This window comes from Sus scrofa, chromosome 1 (assembly GCF_054392235.1).
Source record: "Sus scrofa isolate SSC_HxYL_T2T_F1_AM1 chromosome 1, Sscrofa_HxYL_maternal_Yorkshire_Landrace_v2.0, whole genome shotgun sequence".
Taxonomy (NCBI): Eukaryota; Metazoa; Chordata; class Mammalia; order Artiodactyla; family Suidae; genus Sus; species Sus scrofa.
In genome coordinates, this window is record NC_139383.1 from 218,047,160 (window position 1) to 218,069,719 (window position 22,560).

The following is a 22,560-nucleotide window of genomic DNA, read 5'->3' on the forward strand; positions in this document are numbered from 1 at the left end:
ATTACAAAATCAAAATGCTAAAGACAACCAATCGCAAACAGTCAACGAGGCTTTAAGCTATAACCAATCAATAATTGCCTTGTTTCCGCCTTTCTCTATAAATGTCTTTACCCAGGCTCCAATCAGTGAAGCTCTCCTAACCACTTCCAGTTTGGCACTGCCCAATTTAAATGGATTTTTGCTCAAAGAGACTCATAAAATTTTTAATATACCTCAGTTTATCCTGTAACAGTTGGTATAAAATTTAAAAACAATATTCAAACCAAACACAACATACATAGCCCACCTGTTTACATACTATAGCCCATGTGTTTGTAATCTCTTAGCTATTGTATCCCTAAAATCCACCCAGCTCCCAATTTATGTAATTCCAAATGTGAACTTCTTTTGTGTTTCTTTTCCAAAATAATTCTACCAGTGCCCCCAGGCCATGTTTCTCAGAATTAGCTATAGGTACCTGGGGGTCTCACTTGGGATTGAAGCCATATGTTTCCCACCATTTCAGTGTCATCTGTCCAAGTTGTATTTCCATCCCCTTCTAATGTCTAAATATTTCCTATAGCTAAATCATTTACTTTATTTTTCTCCTCTGGCTTCAGCTTTTTTTCACCTGAGTGTACAATTGGTCTAGATTTTTTAAAAATAGTTCTTGAGTAAGCATATAATTTAAATGATACAAATATTGACTATATTATTATTATTATTTCTTTTTTAGTCACGCCCCCAGCCTATGGAGGTTTCCGGGCCAGGGATCAAATCTGTGCAACATTGTGGCCTGCCCCGTATCCTTAACCTGCTGTGCCACATGGGAACTCCCAACTATATAGTCAATAGTAAGATAGTATTTTTGTATGGGCGTAGATGGTAACTAGGTACATGGTGATCATTTTGTAATGTAGAGAAATATTGAATCACTGTATTACCCACCAGAAATAATATAGTGTTGTAGGTCAGTAATACTTCCAAAAACAAATAAACGCAGAGAAAAAGAAATCAGTAATTCTCTTGTGGTACAGTGGGTTAAGGATCTGGTGTCATCACTGCAGCAGCTTGGGTGGCTGCTGTGGTGGTTTGGGTTGCATACCTGCCCCAGAAACTTTTATGTGCAGTGGGTGTGGCCAAAAAAAAAAAATCAGATTTGTGGTTACCAGGGGCAGGGTGTAGGGGGAGGGGGAATTGGGAAAGGTGGTCAAAAGGTACAAACTTACAGTTATAAGATAAATGAGTATCAGGGATGTAATGTACAACATGATTAATATAACTAATGCTGCTCTATATTATATATGAAAGTTAAGAAAGTAAATCCTAAGAGTTCTCATAATGAGGAAAACAAAGTTTTTTCTTTTATTTTGTATCTATGTGAGATGATGAATATTCACAAAACTTATTATAATCTCTTCATGATGTATATAAGTCAAATCATTATGCTGTACGCCTTAAACTTATACAGTGCTATATGTCAATTATATCTTAATAAAACTAGAAGAAAAAAATTGGTACAAATATCACACAATGAAAGTCTCCCTTTCTCTCTAGTCCCCAGTAATGTAGAGTCCCTTCCTAGATTTCTGGAGGCAACCAGAGCTGTTATGTATCTTTCTGAAGAAATCATACACACAGATTTATGTATACAGATGCTCACACACATGTGTGTGTATGCATGTACACACATATATTTTGTATACTGTACATGTTGCTCTACATTCTATATCTGGTAATTTCTATGTAAGGTTATATCTTGGACATCCTTTTATATTAATATATTAAAAAGGATCCTAATTCTTCCACTGTAGCTATCTGTCAAGTTTGTTGAACCTGTCCCCCCTTGAAGTATATTTAGGCTGTTTGTAGTCTTCAACTTGTACAATTAATGCAACAATGAATACTATTATAAGAAGTCATTTTGCTGATTGATATCTGTCCTTAGGCCCCAATTAAAAATTCTTTTTAAAAATTATTCTTTTGGAGTTCCTGTCGTGGCTCAGTGGTTAACGAATCCAACTAGGAACCATGAGGTTGTGGGTTCGATCCCTGGCCTTGCTCAGTGGGTTAAGGATCTGGCATGGCCGTGAGCTGTAGTTTAGGTCGCAGACGCGGCTCAGATCTGGTGTTGCTGTGGCTCTGGTGTAGGCGGGGGGCTACAGCTCCAATTAGACCCCTAGTCTGAGAACCTCCATATTGTGCAGGAGCAGCCCTAGAAAAGGCAAAAAGACCAAAAAAAAAAAAATTATTCTTTTGTACTCTTGTGGATCACTCACCCTGGGGAAAGCTAGCTCTATGTCATGAGGATACTCAAACACAATGGAAAGGCTGATATGATGAGGAAAGGAGAAGAGGCCTCTTATCAATAATCAGCACTAACCTGTCTGGTACTTGAGGGAGCCACCTTGGAAGCAGACCTTCCAGTACCATCAAGCCTAAGATAACTGCAGTCCTGCTGACCCTAGCTCATCTCTTCCCAGATTCCTGACCCACAGAAACTGAGTGGGATAATAAATATTTAAGCTGCCACATTTGGGGTAATTTGCTGCATAGCAATAAATAATACACAGAGTGATGTAAACACAGCCATGCATTAATAGAATTAACCCATACAAGGGGCTTTGCCATAGAGACAAGAAGCAAGGAAATAAATAAGGAAACATTTCCAATAGTCCAGTAAAGAGGCAATGGTGGGTCTATGAATAGAGAAAAGGTTTAATGAGAGAAACTTAGAGGAAAAAGAAATGAGAGACATGAGGGTAGTTGTAGGCTTACATGCTCAAATATCTAGGAGGATAGTGATGATGTTTCAGAAATAGGGAAGAGTGGAGGCAGAAGCAAATAACAGGAGTGAAATAGTAATATCCAGAGTAATTGTGTAAGGTAGATATTTTTATTTTCCTCATTTAAGAATTTGAGGCTGAGAAAATTTCAGTGATGGGCTTGAAGTTGTAGAGTTAGGACTCAAGTCCGGGTCTGTATGTAGGTTGCTTTACTGTCGAGCATAGGAAATTTCAAGTCCAGTGAAGATGTCCAGCAGGGAGATAGAAGTTTGAATCTAAATGAGAATGAACAGTGCTAAGGATATAGTTCGTAGAGCTGTTTGGGAAGATGGTAGATAAAAGCCATAATAAAACACAAAATTGTCAAGGGAGAGGGAAGAGAGCATATGAAAGCAGCAGAAAAGAGGGCCACAGAAGGTACAGCACCCAGAGGAGACCCTCAGCAGAGCAAAGCCCTGGGGCATAAGCCAGCACAACATGCAAGGATAAATCTTGGAAAAAGAAGAGCCACCCAACTCGCAACAAAGCCAATCTACTAACATTGAGTTGTGGTGAAGGAAAGTATAGTGTTTATTGCAGGGTGCCAAGCAAGGGAGTGGAGATAAGCCTCAGACCCACTCCAACCTGGTCGCCAAGTTAAGGGTTTTTTAAAAGGGGAGAACAAAGATGCTGGGATCAGTCACTGTCTTGTGACATTTTTAATTGTAGTTTGGGGAGTCAGAATGTCTGGTTTATGATTCTCTGGCCAGGCCGTCTGTAGCTCAGATGTCTGTTAGCTCATCCAGCCCTGGAGAAACAACCTGCATTTGTACATGAGTGATGATATTCTAGAATATAGTAATTTTAGTATATTAATGATATTATCGACAACAGCAATTTTTGTCATCTGACTCTGGTTGATTAGCATTCAGTGAGCACAGAACTGGGGTCAGAGGGGACAAAAAAGGGAATAAAATTTGGGGTAAAGAGATTAATCATAAACTTGGTAAAGGAACTGGCTTTAAGGAGACTTGTTTTCAATAACAAATGCAGGAAGATTCATCTACTTAAACAGCAATATTTCCAAAAATGACTGATTCTGAGAGCATTAAATGCTATCACACCCACTGAAATCACCTTTCAACTATGAACTTGGTCAGAGTGTGCTCTTCATATTGAATGGCGACTTCATACCTCTGATCATTTTCTTTTGACTCTGTTGATCCTATCTTGTTGAGTAGCATTTCCAACTGTGGGACACCATGTGGGAACATTCTTGCCTTGAGGTGTTGACAGCTAGTTTGGGAGGAAAAGTGGGTAATCAAAGAGAGACAAGGGGATGCAAGCACTTATCTCCTTTTTTGTCCATTCTTTCTTCTCCTTTCACCTTTGTGAAACATACATCCACATGGATTCTTTTGGTTAGTGTTGTTTGTGATTCAAAGCACTGATGAGTTTTATCCGAAAAACAGAAATGATGTTTAAATTTACCAACACCTTTTTTTCCCCCTACCCTCCCAGCATGTGGAAGTTCCCAGGCAAGAGATCAGACCTGAGCCTCAACAGTGACCTGAGTCATAGCAGTGACAACACCAGATCCTTAATTGCTAGGTCATCAGGGAGCTCCTACAAATATCCGTTTGCAATCCAATCATCACCTCGACTAAGCATAAATCTCTAAATTTTCAAAGCTACACTGTTTATGGCCATAGTCTAAGCCCACTGATTTTTCAGTAATTTACATTTGACTCATGATTAGCAGGGAGTGTACCTCAATTCTAAATTTAGGCAGCAATTACAGTGTGCTCAGGCTTTCCTTCTTTTGGGTTCTGTGGGACAGACATTCCCACCAGGTTCAAAAAAAGACCCTGCAAAAGCAACTGTGAAACAGCTTCTCCTACCGACAACTCTTTTTTGGCATTTCTAGTGAGAGAAGGGTAGAGACAGATGCCCAATTCTCACTTACCCCTTAGGCATTGTGAGGCTTTAGGAAAATAAGAATGAGTCAGCTCTCTCCACAACAGGGTTGGAAACATCTTCAAGATACCAAAAGGAGAAAACCTTTTTTTGCTTGGTGCTGTTCCTGATTTCTCTGCTTCAACAGATTACATGTTCCTGTGGAGAATTTCTTTCCTGAAATCAGGGGACTATGTGGGAATTTCTCCCTGCCAAAGAAAGGGTTAGAAGAAGGACGGTAAGGGAATGATGTGGCCAGAAAAACAGCTAAAGGATGTTTGGTAGAATAATAATAACCATTTGGTGATAATTAAGATCTATAACCATTCACAGTCCTGACATTTAATTATAAGGAATTTTAACAACTGAGGGAGGAAACCACAACTGACTGTCCTCATCCATTCTAAGCAATGGTCCTTCTCACAGCTAACTGTTAATAGATATATATTTGCATAATGACTTTTTTTTTCTTTTTTTCATTTTATGGCCGCACCTGAGGCATATGGAAGTTCCCAAGCTAGGGATTGCATTGGCGGTACAGCTGCCAGCCTACACCACAGAAACAGCAAAGCTGGATCTGAGCTGCATCTGCAACAGACACGACAGCTCATGGCAACGCCAGATCCTTAACCCACTGAGCAGGGCCAGGAATCAAACTTGCATCCTCATGGATACTTGCATGGTTCTTAACCCACTGAGCCTCAATGGGAACTCCGTACAATGACTTTTTAACAAATGCTCTAAATTGTCTCCAACTAGTTTTTGGATACCTCCATTATTTCCTGTTTTCCCACCATCCTGACCTCAGTTCCACTGATGAGTACAAATTAGGCAATTAGTTTTTTCCAAGAATGATCCCAAATTTATTATAAGCTATTTTAAATCTTGGATTAGCAAATAGAGTAAGAAAGGTTACTGGTAGAAAATGTAAAAAATCAGAGAAAAGGGAGTTCTCTTGTGGTGCAGTAGGTTAAGGATCCAGCGTTCTCAAGGCAAAGGCTTGGGTGGCTGCCGTGGTGTGGATTCCACCCCTGGTCTGGGGAAATTCCACATGCTGCGAGTGTGCCCAAAAAAACCAAAAAACAAAATCAGAGAAAAAAATATCAGAAGATGTTTTGGTCCCTTTTGGTTATAGGGACTATGGACATGGAGAGATTTGGGTGAAGCTATTATTTTTTTGGAGGGAGGGTGGGACCAAGACGTTGTCCCATGCTACAAGGCTGGTGTCACCCTAAGATTCTGCAAACAAGCATACTTTTTATCTTCTTAAATTCACCTACTCTCTCTATGGGACACATTCACTGATGCGAGAGGAACAGATCTTGGAAATGATATAAAATGACTGGAGGCTAGAAGCAGTGGGCCAGGTAATGAAATACTCTCCAATATAAGATTTTTGCTCTCATTTCAGAAGGAAAGCATCTTTCCATTTTAAAGTTCTGTCTTCCTTCTTTCCATACTCTTTGGAAGCAAGTCACTAAAGACAGCTCACTCCTGGAGGGTGAAGGGGTGGGGAAGGAGTGGGAATTAAGTTTAATTCCTCAGAGTAGGGAACAGTTCACATAAATTATTTGAAATTCTATAAGGGAGATTTGCCTCTTCTCCTTCACTAATTTAAATATTCAGTCTTTCATTTATAATATCAATATATACTCATGGATATTTATTTTATCTTTGGATTATCATCTATCACTCCTGTATTAATCACGTGCTTCAAATGCTTTGACATCTGGGGATCTGGGGTATTGCTAAACCTGGAGAGAGCACCCCTCCCAGGGATTGCCCATTCCTAGAGATAGTAAAGGATTCCCCTTTTGAGTGTGCCTTTCAAATGCAAACCAACCAATCCAGAGACCACAACCCAGCTATCAGCCACAAAGGGCAGCCGCTATGCCCTGCACCACTGAAATTATTTAAATTAGTGACTCCTGGAGTTCCCATTGTGGAGCTGCAGAAACAAATCTGACTAGTGTCCTTGAGAATGTGGGTTCTATTCCTGGCCTCAATCAGTGGGTTAAGGATCCACCGTTGCCGTGAGCTGTGGAGAGGGTCGCAGACACGGCTTGGATCTGACATTGCCAGATAGTTATTGCCACTGAGTTTATAAGTAAGATTTTATTGGAACACAGTCATGTTTATTCAATTTCATCTTGGCTGTTTTTGCATTACAACAGCAGAATTTAATGGTTTAACAGTTACAAGAGTGCATGGTCTGAAAAGCCTGAAATATTTACTATCTGACTCTTTACAGATGTTAACCAGATCTATTGTGTGATTATTTCACAATACGTACAAATACTGAATCATTATGTTGTACATCTGAAACTAATATAATGGGTTTTTTTTTTTTTTTTTGCCTTTTCTAGGGCCGCTCCCGCAGCATATGGAGGTTCCCAGGCTAGGGGTCGAATCGGAGCTGTAGCTGCTGGCCTATGCCAGAGCCACAACAATGCAAGATCCGAGCTGCGTCTGCAACCTACACCACAGCTCATGGCAATGCCGGGTCCTCAATCCATTGAGCAAGGGCAGGGATGGAACCCGCAACCTCATGGTTCCTAGTCGGGTTTATTAACCACTGCGCCACGACAGGAACTCCTGAAACTAATATAATGTTATATGTCAATTATATCTCAATAAAAAATAATATGTAATCATAGTAAAAAAAATTTGCTCACTCCTTTTTTAGATAAAGGTGATTGTTATGCTTCTTTTTTTGAAAAATTTATTTTATTGAAGTGCAGTTGTTTTACAATGCTAATTTAATTTCTGCTGCACAGAAAAGTGATTCAATTATAAATATATATGTATATATTCTTTTTTTTTTTTTTTTTTCCAGGGCCGTACCTGTGGCATATGGAAGTTCCCAGACTAGGGGTTGAATTGGAGCTACAGTTGCTGACCTACACCACAGCCACAGCAGCTTGGGGTCCCAGCTGCGTCTGCAAACTACACCACAGCTCACAGTGTGTAAAGTAACGTAATGTCTTTTCTATCAAAGGAAATCTTGGTTAATCCATTTTGCTCTGGTTTCTGCTCCAACGCCCTCCTGATACACCCTCCTCTTTCCCTCTTCTCCTAGTAGCAATTTGTTTCAAATTAGCCAACTGAGAAGAATGTACACCCTGACCTGACCAATGGGAAGGGGATGGGTATATCACCTGCCTTAGGAATAAATAGGGAGGGTCTTCTTTGCATGCAATTTTTGAGTACCCACACCCTTCTGCAGAAGTAAAGAGCCTTGTCAAGATCTCCCCATGTTCATGTGTCTCATTTTCCAACACTGAAGATCCGAGCCATTTCCCAACAACAGCAATGCCGGATCCTTATCCCACTGAACAGGGCCAGGGATAGAACTTACATCCTCATGGATACTAGTCATGTTCTTAACCTGCTGAGCCACAATGGGAACTCTATATATTCCTTTTCATATTCTTTTCCGTATGGTTTATAACAGGATATTGAATATAGTTCCCTATGTACCTGTGTACTAGTAGGACCTTGTTTATACATTCTATATGTAATAATTTGCATCTGCAAATCCCAAACTCCTAATCCATCTCTCCTCCCCCTTCCTCCCTCTTGGCAACCACAAGTCTGTTCTCTATGTTGCTTATTTCTGTAAGAATAGAGAGAGATCTTATGGAAGTCCAAAACATGAACAGAATTGTTCGTGGGATCTGACACCAGGAATCAACACTACATTTCTTCCAGGGCATCTTGGCCTTTATTGTGCACTTCAGTTCCTTTTTTCTCTCTCAGGTGGTTCTCACTGGTTCCTTATGCAGATGGCTAAATAGTGGGGGAACCCTCCCTTTTAGCAAGGTTAGAAGGGAGGAGATTTATGATAAAGAAGAATTTAGCTAGAGCTGGCACCACCCCCTGGATGGTAAAGAGAGCCAGGTACCTCTCTAGTCATGTAAGCTAAGTCCAGGGAGAAAAAAAAAGCAATTCCTTCTCAACACAATTATTGCCCTTTTAGAACTTGTCAAATTCATGCCAGTTTCAAGGAAGAATATCCTTTCCTTGTTTGTGATTAGACATTGTAGCTGAGGGGGAAAAAACCCCAAAATTGCTCACTTTGGAGAGGTGCCCTTCTTTTTAAGGCACGTTTCTGAAGATGTCAAGTCCATCAAACACTAGGGATTATCCTCATCCTCCCAGATCAGCAGTGACTAAGCAAAGCACAGCCTCTCAGGTGCTCAAGCTTGCAAGTCCCTGCAAAAGACAGAGAGGAGGGCTGTCCTCTTCCTACAGGGAGGGCAGGAGTTCCCTGAGGGAGTGGGTGGCAGGAGGGCACCTTACTATAGGCTTTAAAAAGAGGCAACGTTAGCTGGAGAGGGGTTGAAGAAGGAGGGAGAGAGGGAACATTTACATTAGACTCCCTCATTTTGAAGACCTCGTCTGGAAGGTTTTTGCTGGTGTGAGGTAGTGCGGGGAGCCGAGAAAATGCAGGGACTCAAAAAAGGACCTTGCCTGATGGCAGAAAAAACCTGAAGGCAGGTTCTTAACCAAGAAAGGGAGCCCACCCAAACGGTACAAGCCGAAGGTGGGCTTTTGGTCAGGAAAAAAACTCACCTGAATGGTGCATGCCGAAGGTGGGCCTCTGGTCAGGATGAAAGCCTGCCTGCACGGTACAAGCCGAGGGCAGGCCTCAGGTACACAGCTCTCACTTTGATGTTGATGGGGAAGAATTAAGGCTTTCCTGGGAAAGCCATTTCCATGTTTGCACTGAAGAACATGGATTGTTTCTCGGGTGACCTAGTCTTTCCTGATGTTTTATTTGTTATTCAGTTTTTCTCAGTCTTTCCTGATTATTTACTTATTATTCTTATTTTCCATTCTTATTGTCCTGTGGTGATTTGTGACTTAACAAAATTACAACAATAGTATAATGAGAATTTCATCCTGAAGGACTTTCCCCTATTTTAATCCAACTTAGTTAAAACATAGTGTTTACCTATTAATTACTTATACAGTAAATTTTAGAGTTAGGATTTTAATGAGGTTCATAGAAGTTAGACATATATTATTCTTGACCAAAAAACACCTATCTATGAGTTATAGAAGCTTTTAAGTGATATCTAGTTAAGGTGGTTTATATTTTCTTACACTGTCTCCCTGCCATAATGCTTTAAAGATAAGCACCAGTCTAAAAACAAGATTCGTGAATGCCAAATTCTTGTGTCTGTGAACTCTTCAAATTGTAAAGACTGGCTGGCCGTGGGATGATTTGTACTGTCTCCTCCTTTCCATGATGTATTGTACCTAATTGCCCTTAAGTTGTACTCACTAAGTTTAGTTAAGATAGAGATCTTCAAACATGATGTATTGTACCTAATTGCCACTAAATTGTACCGACTAAGTTTAGTTAAAACAAAGATCTTAAAACATGATGTATGGCTGCTATACCATGTAATAGTTGACCAATGTGCTTTTAACACTGTGATGAAATCTGTAGCAAAAAGCTGTCTCTATAATCAACCACTTATGCCAATAAAATTTGAGCAGTCCAGAGCCCTGAAAGAAGGGACAAAGAGGCTCTCTCCGTAATTGTACATTTGCCGATGCCGCATCCCTCTCCGATCGGGAAAAAGCGTACGCTCCCTGGCCGCCGGAGCTGGCCTCCAGCAAGGTAGAATAGAGTCCGATACAGTTATAGCCTAACCCAGGGTGATGAATATTTGTACTTCACTCATAATACAGTGTGTACCTGGTCAGGGGAGACTGAGCAGCAGAGGAACAATAAGTGCTCTCTGGTCGCTTGCTGGGGATCCAGCAAAATGAGGAGAGGAAAAACACGCCTACCACATTGGGGCAGAGTCTTCCAGCACCAGAGACAGCCTGCCTTTTTCCTTAAGGCAGAAAAGAAGAGATCTGCACTGCTTTGCCCCACAAGCTTCATATTCACATGTTGCATAAGGGCACCCGATAAAGTTGCCAGATTTAGCAAATGAAAAGTGCAGGACATCCTCCTACTTTTGAATTTCGGATATAAACTATGAACTAATAACTTTTTAGTATAAGCATATTCCATGCACTATCTGGGATATACTTACACTAAAAATGTTTGGTTGATTGTTGTTGTTGTTTTTGCTTTTTAGGACCACACCTGCAGCATATGGAAGTTCCCAGGCTAGGGGTTGGCGGGATCCGAGCTGTGTCTATGACCTATACTACAGCTCACAGCAACTAGATCCTTAACCCACTGAGCAAGGCCAGGGATAGAAATTGTATCCTCATGGATACTAATCAGGTTCATAACCCACAAGGAACACCCTAACAATTCTTTATTTTATCTTACAATCCTATGCCTGGCCTACAGTCTACTTCATAACCTTTCAGAGCAGCTCACGGAGCTACAAAAAACTTCCCTCTGGATCTTTTGCGAGGGAAGGCACAAAATCAAGGTAGAAAGAGAAGAGGATTGTTTTCCCTGTTTTGGAAAATCCTGGCATCCCAGGCCATGCTAAGCCAAAGGTCAGCTTTCAGATGGACCTGTTGTGTCTCCCCTTCTGGTCTAACCTGCTGCGGCCAAGGTCATGGGCTGTTGATTGGGGGCCTGTAGGGACACAGACAGATTTAGTTTACATAGAAAGAAAGTAGTCAGGCAGGTCATTATGCCCCGGGCACTTATGTCTGCCAGCAGACTCCCTCACTCCCGCCTTCCTCCCCTCTTCTCTACCTCTGGCAAGAAGAGGTTCCTTTTCTGGTCCCCTCACCTCTGCTCAGTGCTTGTCCCTCTCCTGCCTCAGTTTGAAGTTTCTCTCAGATATCACTCCTATGCTTTTTGGCTCACTCAACTGCCTGCTGACACTCACTCTTGCTCTTGTCAGGTTGACCTTCTAGCCTACCTCTTTTTCTGCACTATTTTCCTCCGCTCATCCAGATCATTTGAGGCTCCATAGAATCCTTCGGTTCTGTGACATCCTTCCCATGCCAGTCTGTACTGTTCTGTCCACACTTTATAAATGATCTTGTATTCTTCATCACCTCAAAAATTTAATTGCCCTCTGTTTCCTTTTTTAAAAACTGAAAATCAAAATCATAGCGCTAAAAAAAATTTAAATCCCTCATAGTTCCAACAACCTAAAAGGACTTAAAAAAAAAAAAAAAACCAAAAATCTCTTTTTTGGCCATGCCCTCTGGCATGTGGAAATTCTTGGGTCAGGGATCAAACCTGTGCCACAGCAGCAACCTGAGCCACAGAAGTGACAACGTCAGGTCCTTAATCTGCTGCGCCACAAGAAAATTCTGATTTTTTGAAAATGTTTGAGTAGCCTTCCAAATCTTATAATATGTATATATAAATAATATGGCTATCTAAGATCTCATATTGATATCTTTCCAGCTTTCGTGATCCTAGAGGCAAGGCCACTCTCACCTACCTCCAAATAGCAACAACCCAAGAGGATAATTAATCCAGCTTGGAACACCTGCCTACCATACAGCAGTCCTTTCAACCAGTGACTGCAGCTAGGGGAATGAGCTATTATGTTTGGCTAGATCTAGAGCACCCTGTGGCCATGTGATTAGATACTGTGACTGACAGCTTGGCCACAAGGAAAATCAGAGCTGGCAAGTGGGTGGGAGAAGAACAGTGCCCCCAAAAGAAGGAAGGTAATAATGGTCAGACAGAAACAAGAGCTAGCTACAAAAACCACGATCCTTCTGAGTTTGGGTAGAATGACCCAGTCGCCTCAAATATGGTCATCCTTTGGTGAATTAAAAACACAATTTTTACAACTGAGGACTGAGCTCTCAGGCAATGGTAAATGTCAGAGGACACTCTAATTTCAGTGACACTGATTTTACTTAATTATATCTTCTTCCTTTGAGTAAATGAATTTTCTAATGATCAGATAGCGTTGGATTGTCTAAGAAGAATTATTGTTTTCTTTCTTTTAAAGAGGGGGACATTGGTAGTTCCCATTGTGGCTCAGCGGTTATGAGCCCGACTAGTATTCATGAGGATGCAGGTTCAATCCCTGGCCTCAGTCAGTGGGTTAAGGATCTGGCCTTGTTGTGAGCTGTGGTGTAGGTCGCAGATGGGGCTCAGATCCCTCATTGCTGTGGCTGTGGCATAGGCTGGCAGTTGTTGTTCTGATTTGATGCCTAGCCAGGTAACTTCCATATGCTAAAGCTGTGGCCCTAAAAAGCACACAAAAAAATAAAAATTAAAAAAAAAATAAAGAGGAGGACATTGAGTCTTGAAAGAATGTAGGAAAAAATTAAAAGTCCTATCTAACGACATACACTGGTGAGTTGTCTGGGATAAGTTAAAACTGTTCAGCCTTGTATCTTATACTTTCTACAAGGGTGGCTTCTGCAGTTCAAAATATCAGTGGATTTTTTTTTTTCTTTAAACTGGAAGATGACTTTAAGATATGCAGTTTTATTTGTTTTCCCCTCCCCTCAAGTGTTTTAAATGAAAAATCTTCATATGCTTCAGGAGTAAGGCAAAAGGAATGTTGTTTAAATTGAGTGAATATATCCAACTAAGAAGGAACAAAAATTCTGCTTCTAAATCTGTATGATAGGTTTTCCTGTCATCAACATTTTGCTTTCACACAAGCCATAAATCTCCAGTCTTGTCTGTGTTTTTAAAGGTGCCCAGTCTCACATTATGTAATTGCTGTGAACAGTTAGTTATTAGAGTATTACTACCCACATAAGAGGGAGGTGAAGCAAAACATTCTTCCCTTATTTTCTTTTGTCAGCCAGTTTCTGACTTATGGAGCAGTTTAAACAAAATTGTGCTATCTTCTGAGCTGTGTCTAACTCTGGTGTTTCCTTGCAATATATTCTTTGAAAACTTATTTGCATTTTTTCAACTCAATGGATTTTCTTATATTATGGTTGTGCAATGATCATCACAACCCAATTATTTGCGTTTTTGAATAGATAATATCTTCCCTTAGTTCAAAAATAAAAAAGATTCAGTGAAGTCTCATGCTCATGTCTTTTGCTGTCTTTTCAGTTCTTACTGCCCCACTTTTATCAGATGTATATAACTTATACAGCTTTCTAATATAAACATGAACAATTATGAACATATGTATTCCCATTTAAAACAAAAGGCAGTACTGTTCTAAACCATACTTAGCAATGTATCTTTTTTTTTTTTTGGCTGCTCCCATGGCATGAGGAAGTTCCTAGGCCAGGAATCAAACCCAAGCCACAGCAATGACAACACCAAATCCTTAACTGCTAGGCCACCAGAGAACTCCATCATTGGTAAATAGAGAGCTTCCTCATTATTTCTTTTACAGTTGCATAGTCTTCCATCAAATGGATATACTGCATTTACTTAATCAGTACGCATTAATTTATATATGAATTTTTTTCAATCTCTTACAAAGAGTGGTGCAATGGTTAAGCTCATACTGAAGTCATTTATTACATGTACAAATACATTTATAGAATAAATCCCAGAAATAAGATGGCAAGGTTGAATAGTTAACAAATTGTCATTCCTGTAGTGTTTTCTTAAAACGGTACTACTGTCCTTCCCTTTGTGAATTCTTCCTTATTTTCCAAAATTCATTTTAAACAGTAGCTTAAAGACTACTGTGCAAAGACTTCCTGATCCCTTTTCTGAAGACTGTCATTTGCTCCCACCTCACTGCTCTCCCTACCTTGTATTTGTCCCCCTAATATAGCTCTTAGCCCTTTGTACTGAGATTATTTATTGGCATTGCAGTTACTTTTCACTCTACAATGTTGAAAAGCAGGGATGCTGCCTGCTCCATTTCAGTAACCCTAGGACCATGGATAGTACCTAATGTGCAATAGATGCTCAGTACAGATGGATGGAAGATGCATACATGGATGAATAAATAAATATGACCAAAGAAATGACTATTACTGGAACAGTTCTAAAAAATTCTCCTATGGATAACCTGGGACAAATATCAATGTTAAACATGAGTGTGCATTATTTTGCTTTAAGATTTGGGTTGCCTGGGTGAGTTGTTTGAAAGAGAAGTTCTGAACTAGAAGCAGGACACACTGAATTCAGATAAGTGGTTGAAAATAGAGAGCTGTACTGGATAAGGTTCATGTGGATTCAAGAACCAGAAACAGATCTTCTATTTAAGCAAAAATTAGATTCATCGTGGAAGCTTAACAATAGGAGGCAGAGCTAAACAGCCAAGTCTTAGGAAGAGTTATCCTAACAGGGTCAGTCCTTTCAAAACAAGAAGAGCTTGTGGGTTTCTATCCCTAATTGCCAGCAATGACTCAGCTCTTATCATTTTCTGTCTCTGTTCTCAAAGTTCCCAGGAAAGAACCTGATAGGTCAGCAATCTCTTCCTTTGTATCATCAGGCATAACTAAAGGAAAGAATGGGTAACATAGGCATAGCCTTTTGGGAAACCGTTATGTGTCAGTCTGTAATTTTTGCAGAAGAACCAAGGTGACAAGGTCTTGGGTTTCCTATCAGATATGTATAGCAGAATGACAAGGAAGCCAGGGAAATGTAGGAACTAGGTCAGTGGGGCAAGGAATCAGATAGGAGAGCAAGCAGAAGCCTAGACATTAAGACTTGGGCAATAGGTCAGAAGTCGACTGGCAGCCAAATGTGGAGTTGGAGTCATCTGAGCACATCTGGCCCCAGGTTAAGACTGGCTCTGGGAACTAGAAGAGGCCTGAACCTGTCCTTGGGAGATGAATCAGGGAGCCAGCAGGGAGGGGCTGGGGTAGGGGGAGGATGTGTGGGTTATACCTGGCATGTACCGTCAATCCCTTGATGCGGAACTTGGAGCAGAGCTCTTCACTCATATGCATTTCTCACTAGTTGGCCAGCTGACAGTGTGAAGGACTGGCCCAGACTTCCTTAACCCCGACTAAGTGAACCAACAACAATGTTTACACATTTCGTTGTCTCTCAGCTACTAGTGATTATTAATTTTTTCCAGTAGCTGTTATTTGGTCTTGAATCCAACTTATTTGCTGGTGTGACTGAGTGGGGAAGATATTTATTTTGTGTCTACTAAGTTCCAGGCATAGAGATAGAGATCTCATATGCATTATTACATTTCATTTTATTTTATATTTTAAACTACATATATAGTTTAAATATATAGATATATATTGCTTTTTAGGGCCACACCTGTGGCATATGGACGTTCCCAGGCTAGGGGGCAGAATTGGAGCTACAGCTGCTGGCCTACACCACAGCCACAGCAACGCTGGATCCTTAACCCACTGAGCTTAGGCCAGGGATTAAACCCGAGTCCTCACGGTTATTAGTTGGGTTTGCTGAGCCACAAGGGGAGCACCTAAATATTTTTTTATTAAAATATAATTGATTTACAATGTTTCTTTAATTTCTATTGTACAGCAAAGTGACCCAGTCACACACAGTTCCCTGTGCTGTGCAGTAGGACTCCAGTGCCCATCCATCATTATGTTTTAAAAATATCCTCAAAATAGTCCTTTGAGGGAACGACTAGGCCCCCTTTTATAGATAAATTAAATGAGGCAATTTGTCTGTTCAGGCTGCTATAATAAAATACCACAGATTGGGTAGATTACAAACCACAAACATTTATTTCTTACAGTTCTAGAAGCTTGGAAGCCCAAGATCATGGTACTGGCAGATTTGGTGTCTGGTAAAGGCCCATTTCCTAGATGGCCATAGGCCATATTTTTGCTGTAACTTCCCATAGCAGAAGGGCTAGAGAGCTTTGTCTCTGAGGCTTCTTTTTTTTTTTTTGGCCATAACCCTATCATGGCATATGACAGTTCCTGGGCTGGGGATTGAACCTGTATCGAAGTTGCAACCTGCATCACAGCTGCAGCCTTCACCACAGCTGCAGCAACGCCAGATCCTAAACCTGCTACACTATGTGGGAACTTCCCTCTGAGGCTTCTCTTAAAGGGGCGCTAATCCTATTATCCTATTCCTAAGGCTCTGCTTTCATGATCTAATCACCTCCCAGACTCCCCATCTCATATGATCATCTTGGGGATTAGATTCCAACATATCAACACTGGGGGGACACAAACATTCAGATCGTAGCAGAAGGTCTAGTAACTTGAACAGTTTTCTCTGAAACCCCAGTGCTCATATCTCCTTCTTCACAACACTCTCTAGACTCTTCTGGGCCTCGTCATACAAACAATGGGGCCTGTTTTCTGAAAAGCGACTGTATGACAGCCATATGTTCACAGGTAGTGGAAAGTGCTTGGAATACGGAAACCTCAACTCTGGGCTCAGTTGTGTTATCAATTAGATGGTGACTTAGTTTCCTCATCTACACAAAGTTACCCAGAGAGCATGTGGTGAAGGTGGGACTTGAATTCAGATTTGCCTGAATCCACAACCCATTTCTTACCCAGTCTCTATCCTATATGGCTGCTTAAATTGAACAGAGGTCTAGTCAGCAGGACTGCAAAAACTTGCAACTAGTAGCAAGCTATATTTTCTACTCTGCCTGTTTTGCTTTTGCAAAGATGTTATGTTTCATAAGCAAAAGGAATATACTGAATACCAACATTGCATCAACTTCTGTTAGTAATAATATATCACATTTTTGTGTTACTGACTTAACTTACAAGCTGCTTGGCATTATGCTCCACAAGGTAGATAGATGGTCAAATCATAGAATGCAGTAGAACTTGGTGGTTAAGAGCATAGGTCTGATTTCTTAGTTTAGATGTGTCCTAACCGTATGAAACCAGACTAATTACTTATCAGTACCTTCGTCTCCCCTACAGAATGGAGTTTACAGGCTAATGTTATTGCTTTATAGTTGCCCTTTCATTTTTTTTACCTAAATGGAATCACCCAGCTTTGTCATTGATTTTTTTCCCCCCTCCAGATCTGTATCTTACTGATTTTTAGCTTCTCCCAAATATATGAAAATTTTCATAAAATAAAAGGAAACTTATAGGTAAAAAAACAACAAATAAATAAACCTCTGAAGCAAGCCTATTGTAGAAATTTTAAACCACTTCCAGCAATAACATTATTATCTAATTGAGCATAGTTTCCCATGAAGGTAATTTTCAGTGTGATGATGTAACTTCTTTTTTTTTTTTTTCCTTTTTAGGGCCGTACCTGCAGCATATGGAGGTTCCAGGCTAGGGGTCAAATTGGAGCTGTAGCTGCCAGCCTATGCCACAGCCACAGCAATGCCAGATCTGAGATGAGTCTGCAACCCACACCACAATTCATGGCAACACCAGATCTTTAACCCACTGAGGGGGGCCAGGGATCGAACCTGCATCCTCATGGATACTAGTAAGATTCTCGTTTATTCCATAAAATGGAAGCAATCACACACACCTTCCCCTTGTGACTGTATGGATTTGGATAGCTGAGCCCTCAGTGTGATACCCACAGAAAGATGGCCAAGTGTCCCCTAGTTATTAGCATGAAAACAGTTGGAATAAGGCCACAAAAGAGTAGGGTTGACTAAGTTTGGAGATGTGGTGTTTTTTTTTTTTTTTTTGTCTTTTTGCTATTTCTTTGGGCCGCTCCAGCGGCATATGGAGGTTCATATGGCTCAGCATATGGAGGTCCATCATGGCTCAGCATAAATGAATCTGACTAGGATCCATGAGGACTCAGTTCAGTCCCTGGCCTCACTCAGTGGGTTAAGGATCTGGCATTGCTGTGAGCTGTGGTATAGGTCACAGACGCGGCTCGGATCCTCCACTGCTGTGACTGTGGTGTAGGATGGCAGCTGCAGCTCCTATTTGACCCCTAGCCTGGGAACTCCATATGCCTCTCAGGGGTGGCCCTAAAAAGGCAAAAAAAAAAAAAAAAAAAAGGAAGGCTATCACTACAAATCTTATAAAAGGAAGGATAATAAAGGAATGCTATGATGAGCTTTATGCCAATAAATTTGACAGATAAAACATTCAAGTTCTTAGAAGAACCTAACTTACCAAAACCAATAAGAGAAGAAATAGAAAATCTGTATAACCCTATAGCTGCTAAGTAAATTTTATTAAAAAAATTCTAATCTTAAACTCGCAGAAAAAAGGAAGAGTTAACACTTCCATGTTGCTTTATGAGGCCAATAAAACTCTGATAACGAAACCTGACATGATTATCACAAGAAACAGATACCACAGACTAGTATATCTCATGAACAGAGACACAAAAAACCTTAACTAAATATTAGGAATTGAATCAAGAACTATATATAAAAGGATAATTGTCAGGAAGATGTGGAATTTATCTAGGAATGAAAGGTTGATTGGTTTAACATGAAAAATCAATCAGATAGTTGCAAACTATTGCATAGATGCAAACTATTGCATTTGGAGTGGGTAAGCAATGAGATCCTGCTGTGTAGCACAGGAAACTATATCCCGTCACTTGTGATGGAACATGATGGAGGATAATGTGAGAAAAAGAATATTTATATATATTTATGACTGGGTCACTTTGCTGTACAGTAGTAATTGACAGAACACTGTAAATCACTTATAATGGAAAAAATAAAATCATTAAAAAAAAATCAATCAGGCATTCCTGTTGTGGCTCAGTGGGTTACAAAGCAACTAGTATCCATGAGGATGCGGATTCGATCCCTGGCCTTGTTCAGTGGGTTAAGTATCCAGCATTGCCATGAGCTGTGGTGTAGGTTGCCCACAGACATGGCTTGGATTCCGCTGTGCTGTGGCTGTGGCGTAGGCCAGCAGCTTCAGCTCTGATTTGACTCCTAGCCTGGAAACTTCCATATGCTGCAGGTGTGGCCATTAAAAAAAACAAAAAACAAAAAACATAATTCATTGCATTAACAGAATAAAGGTAAAAAAGTTGTTGCATCTCAATAAAGAAAAAGCATTTCACAAAACTCAACATCCACTCATGACAAATTTCATCAAACCGCAGAACAAGGGAATTTCCATAATCTGATAAAGAACACCTAACAAAATTATAGCTAACTTTATACTTAATGATGAAAAGCTGATTGCTTTACCCCTGAGATTGTAAACAAGGCAAGGATGCTATTATGGGCTGAATGTCTGTATCTCCCCCAACATCATATGGTAAAAACCTACCCTCCAATGTGCTGGTACTAGGAGATGAGGCCTTTGGAAGGTAATTAGGATTAGATAAGGTCATGAGGGGGGAGCCCTTGTGAAGAAGATCAGTATCCTTATAAGAGTCCTAAGAGAGCTTTCTTTCTTTATACTACTTGAGGAGACACAAAGTCAGCCATCTGCAACCCAAAAGTGAGCTCTCACCAGAACTTAGCCATGCTTGCACCATGAGCTTGAACTTCCAGCCTCCAGAAATGTGAGAAAAGTTTCTGATGTTGATAAGCCATTCAGCTTGTGGAATTTTGTATAGCAGCTCAAACTGACCAAAAGAGATGTCCACTCCTACTACTTCTAATGAGATAAAAAATAAAAGTCTTATATAACTATAATTAGATAACTGCATTGGAGGTTCTAGCTAGTTTAATAAAGCAAGAGAAAGGAATAAAAGATATAAAGATTGGAAAAGAAGAAGTAAAAACATCATGAACAACATGATTGTCTATATAAGAAATCCTACAGAAACTACACAAAATCTACTAGAATAAATGAGTTAGCAAGATTGTAGGACATAAGGTGAATAATAAAAAATAGGAGTTCCCGTCGTGGCTCAGTGCTTAACGAATCCGACTAGGAACCATGAGGTTGTGGGTTCGATCCCTGGCCTTGCTCAGTGGTTTAACGATCCAGCGTTGCTGTGAGCTGTGGTGTAGGTCACAGATGCGGCTTGGATCCCATGTTCCTGTGGCTGTGGCATAGGCTGGTGGCTATAGCTCCAATTAGACCCCTAGCCTGGGAACCTACATATGCCACAGGGGTGGCACTACAAAAGACAAAAAAAATTAAAAAAAAAAAAAACCAACAACAACCATATTTCTATATTATAGCATATAACAACTGGGAATTAAAATTAAAAATCAATATGATTTAAAATATCAACAATATGAAATACTTAGGGATAAATTTAAGGAAATAATGTAAGACCTATACACTGAAAGCTATAAAACAATATTGAGAGAAATTATTAAGATGATCTATTTAGGAGATGAATACATGTTTAGGGATTGGCAGACTCAATATTCTTAAAATGTTAATCCCACCTCCTCAAGTTATCTACAGATTGAATGACATTCCAAACAAAACCCCCACAGCTTTTTTGTGGACAATAATCGGCTTATTCTCAAATTTGTATAGAAATTCAAAGGACCTAAAATTAGCCAAAGTAATCTTGGCAAAAAAAGAGGAAAAATTCAAAGGACTTGTACTTTCTGATTTTAAGGCTTATAATACACCTGCAGTTATCAAGACAGTGTAATACTTGTAAAATTATGGCAATTGAATATCAAGTTCCGAAATGGATGCACACTGATTTTTAACAAAAGTACAAAGATTCAATGCAGGAAAGAACAGTCTTAAGGGTGTTGAATCAACATGATATAAGTACAAAAAAAAAGAACCTCGAACTTTACTTCACATTATTTATAAGAATTAACTTGAATGCATCATAGATATAAACATGAGCCCAAATTATAAGATTTCTAGATAAAAATAAAGCAGAAAATCTTTGTGATGCTAGGTTAGGCAACAGTTTCTTAGGTAGGAAACAGAAGCATAACCATAAAAGAAAAATTAATAAACTAGACTATATCAGAATGAAAAACTTGCTTTTCCAAAGACGCTGTTAAGAAAATTAATGCAAACTACATAGGGAAAATATTTACGAAATCCTATGTTATAAAAAGACTTCTATCTAAATTGCAGCAACATGTATGGAACTAGAGACTCTCATACTAAGTGAAGTAATTCAGAAAGAGAAAGGCAAGTATCATATGATTTCACTTATATCTGGAATCTGATATATGGCACAGAGGAACCTTTCCACAGAAAGAAAATCATGCACTTAGAAAACGGACTTGTGGTTGCCAAGAGGGAGGGGGAGGGAATGGGAGGGACTGGGAATTTGGGGTTAATAGATGCAAACTATTGCCTTTGGAATGGATAAGCAATGGGATCCTGCTGTATAGCACTGGGAACTATGCCTGGTCACTTGTGATGGAGCATGATAATGTGAGAAAAAAGAATGTATATATATGTATGTGTGACTGGGTCACCTTGCTGTGCAGTAGCAAATTGACAGCACACTGTAAATCAGTTATAATGGAAAAATAAAAATCATTATAAAAAATAAAATATATGTTATAATTCAGTGAGGTAAGCAATGCAATTAAAATGGGCAAAAGAGTAGAAATGATACTTCACCAAAGAATACTTTAAAAATTGGCAAATAGGCACATGAAAAAATGCTGAACATCATTATTCAAACCACTAGAATGATAAAATTCAATGTACTACAATACCACTTTTTGGCAAGGATATGAAGCAACTGCTACTCTGAAACACAGTTGGACTTTTTAAAAAATAAAGTTAAAATACACTTACCATATATCTCGGCAAGCTTGCTAGATATTTTCCCAAGAGATATGAAAACATCTGTCCAAAGACTTCTCAGAGGTTCACTGCAGCTTTAGTCATGATGGCAGAAAGTGGAAATAATCCTAATGTCCAGCAACTGCTGAATGGATAAAGAAATTGCAGTTATTTTTAGAAATCACAAAAAACAATTCCATTCCATACAATGAAATATAACTCTCATCAATTAGATGGAATAGACCACTGATACACACCAAGACAGTGATAAATCTCAAAAGCATTATGCTGAGTGAAAGAAGAATTTCTATTTCTGAAATCGTTGTGATAGAAAATAGCTCAGTGGTCACCTGGGTCTGGAGGTTGGGGGAGCGGAATGACTGCAAACCGGCATGGGTCACTTTTGGGGGGATGGAATGTTCTATATCTTGTT

General features: G+C 39.8%; 1 protein-coding gene and 1 long non-coding RNA gene across 3 annotated transcripts in view; one reads left to right on the top strand and one right to left on the bottom strand.

Annotated features, from left to right (window-relative positions):
- The window catches only part of TTC39B (tetratricopeptide repeat domain 39B), a 562,176-nt gene that overhangs the window by 328,408 nt on the left and 211,208 nt on the right, over positions 1-22,560 (top strand). The gene's annotated exons all lie outside the window — the stretch shown is intronic.
- LOC102162768 (uncharacterized) overlaps positions 1,322-22,560 on the bottom strand; it is a 76,963-nt gene continuing 55,724 nt past the window's right edge. The window contains exons 2-4 of one of the 2 annotated variants that reach the window (XR_014821557.1): positions 22,140-22,269; positions 4,711-4,909; positions 1,322-4,040 (exon numbers count right to left, since the gene is read on the bottom strand). This is a non-coding gene — a long non-coding RNA (uncharacterized LOC102162768). Of the gene's footprint in view, positions 4,041-4,710; positions 4,910-22,139; positions 22,273-22,560 lie in introns of both variants that reach the window. The other variant, XR_002335897.2, reaches the window with a different exon arrangement.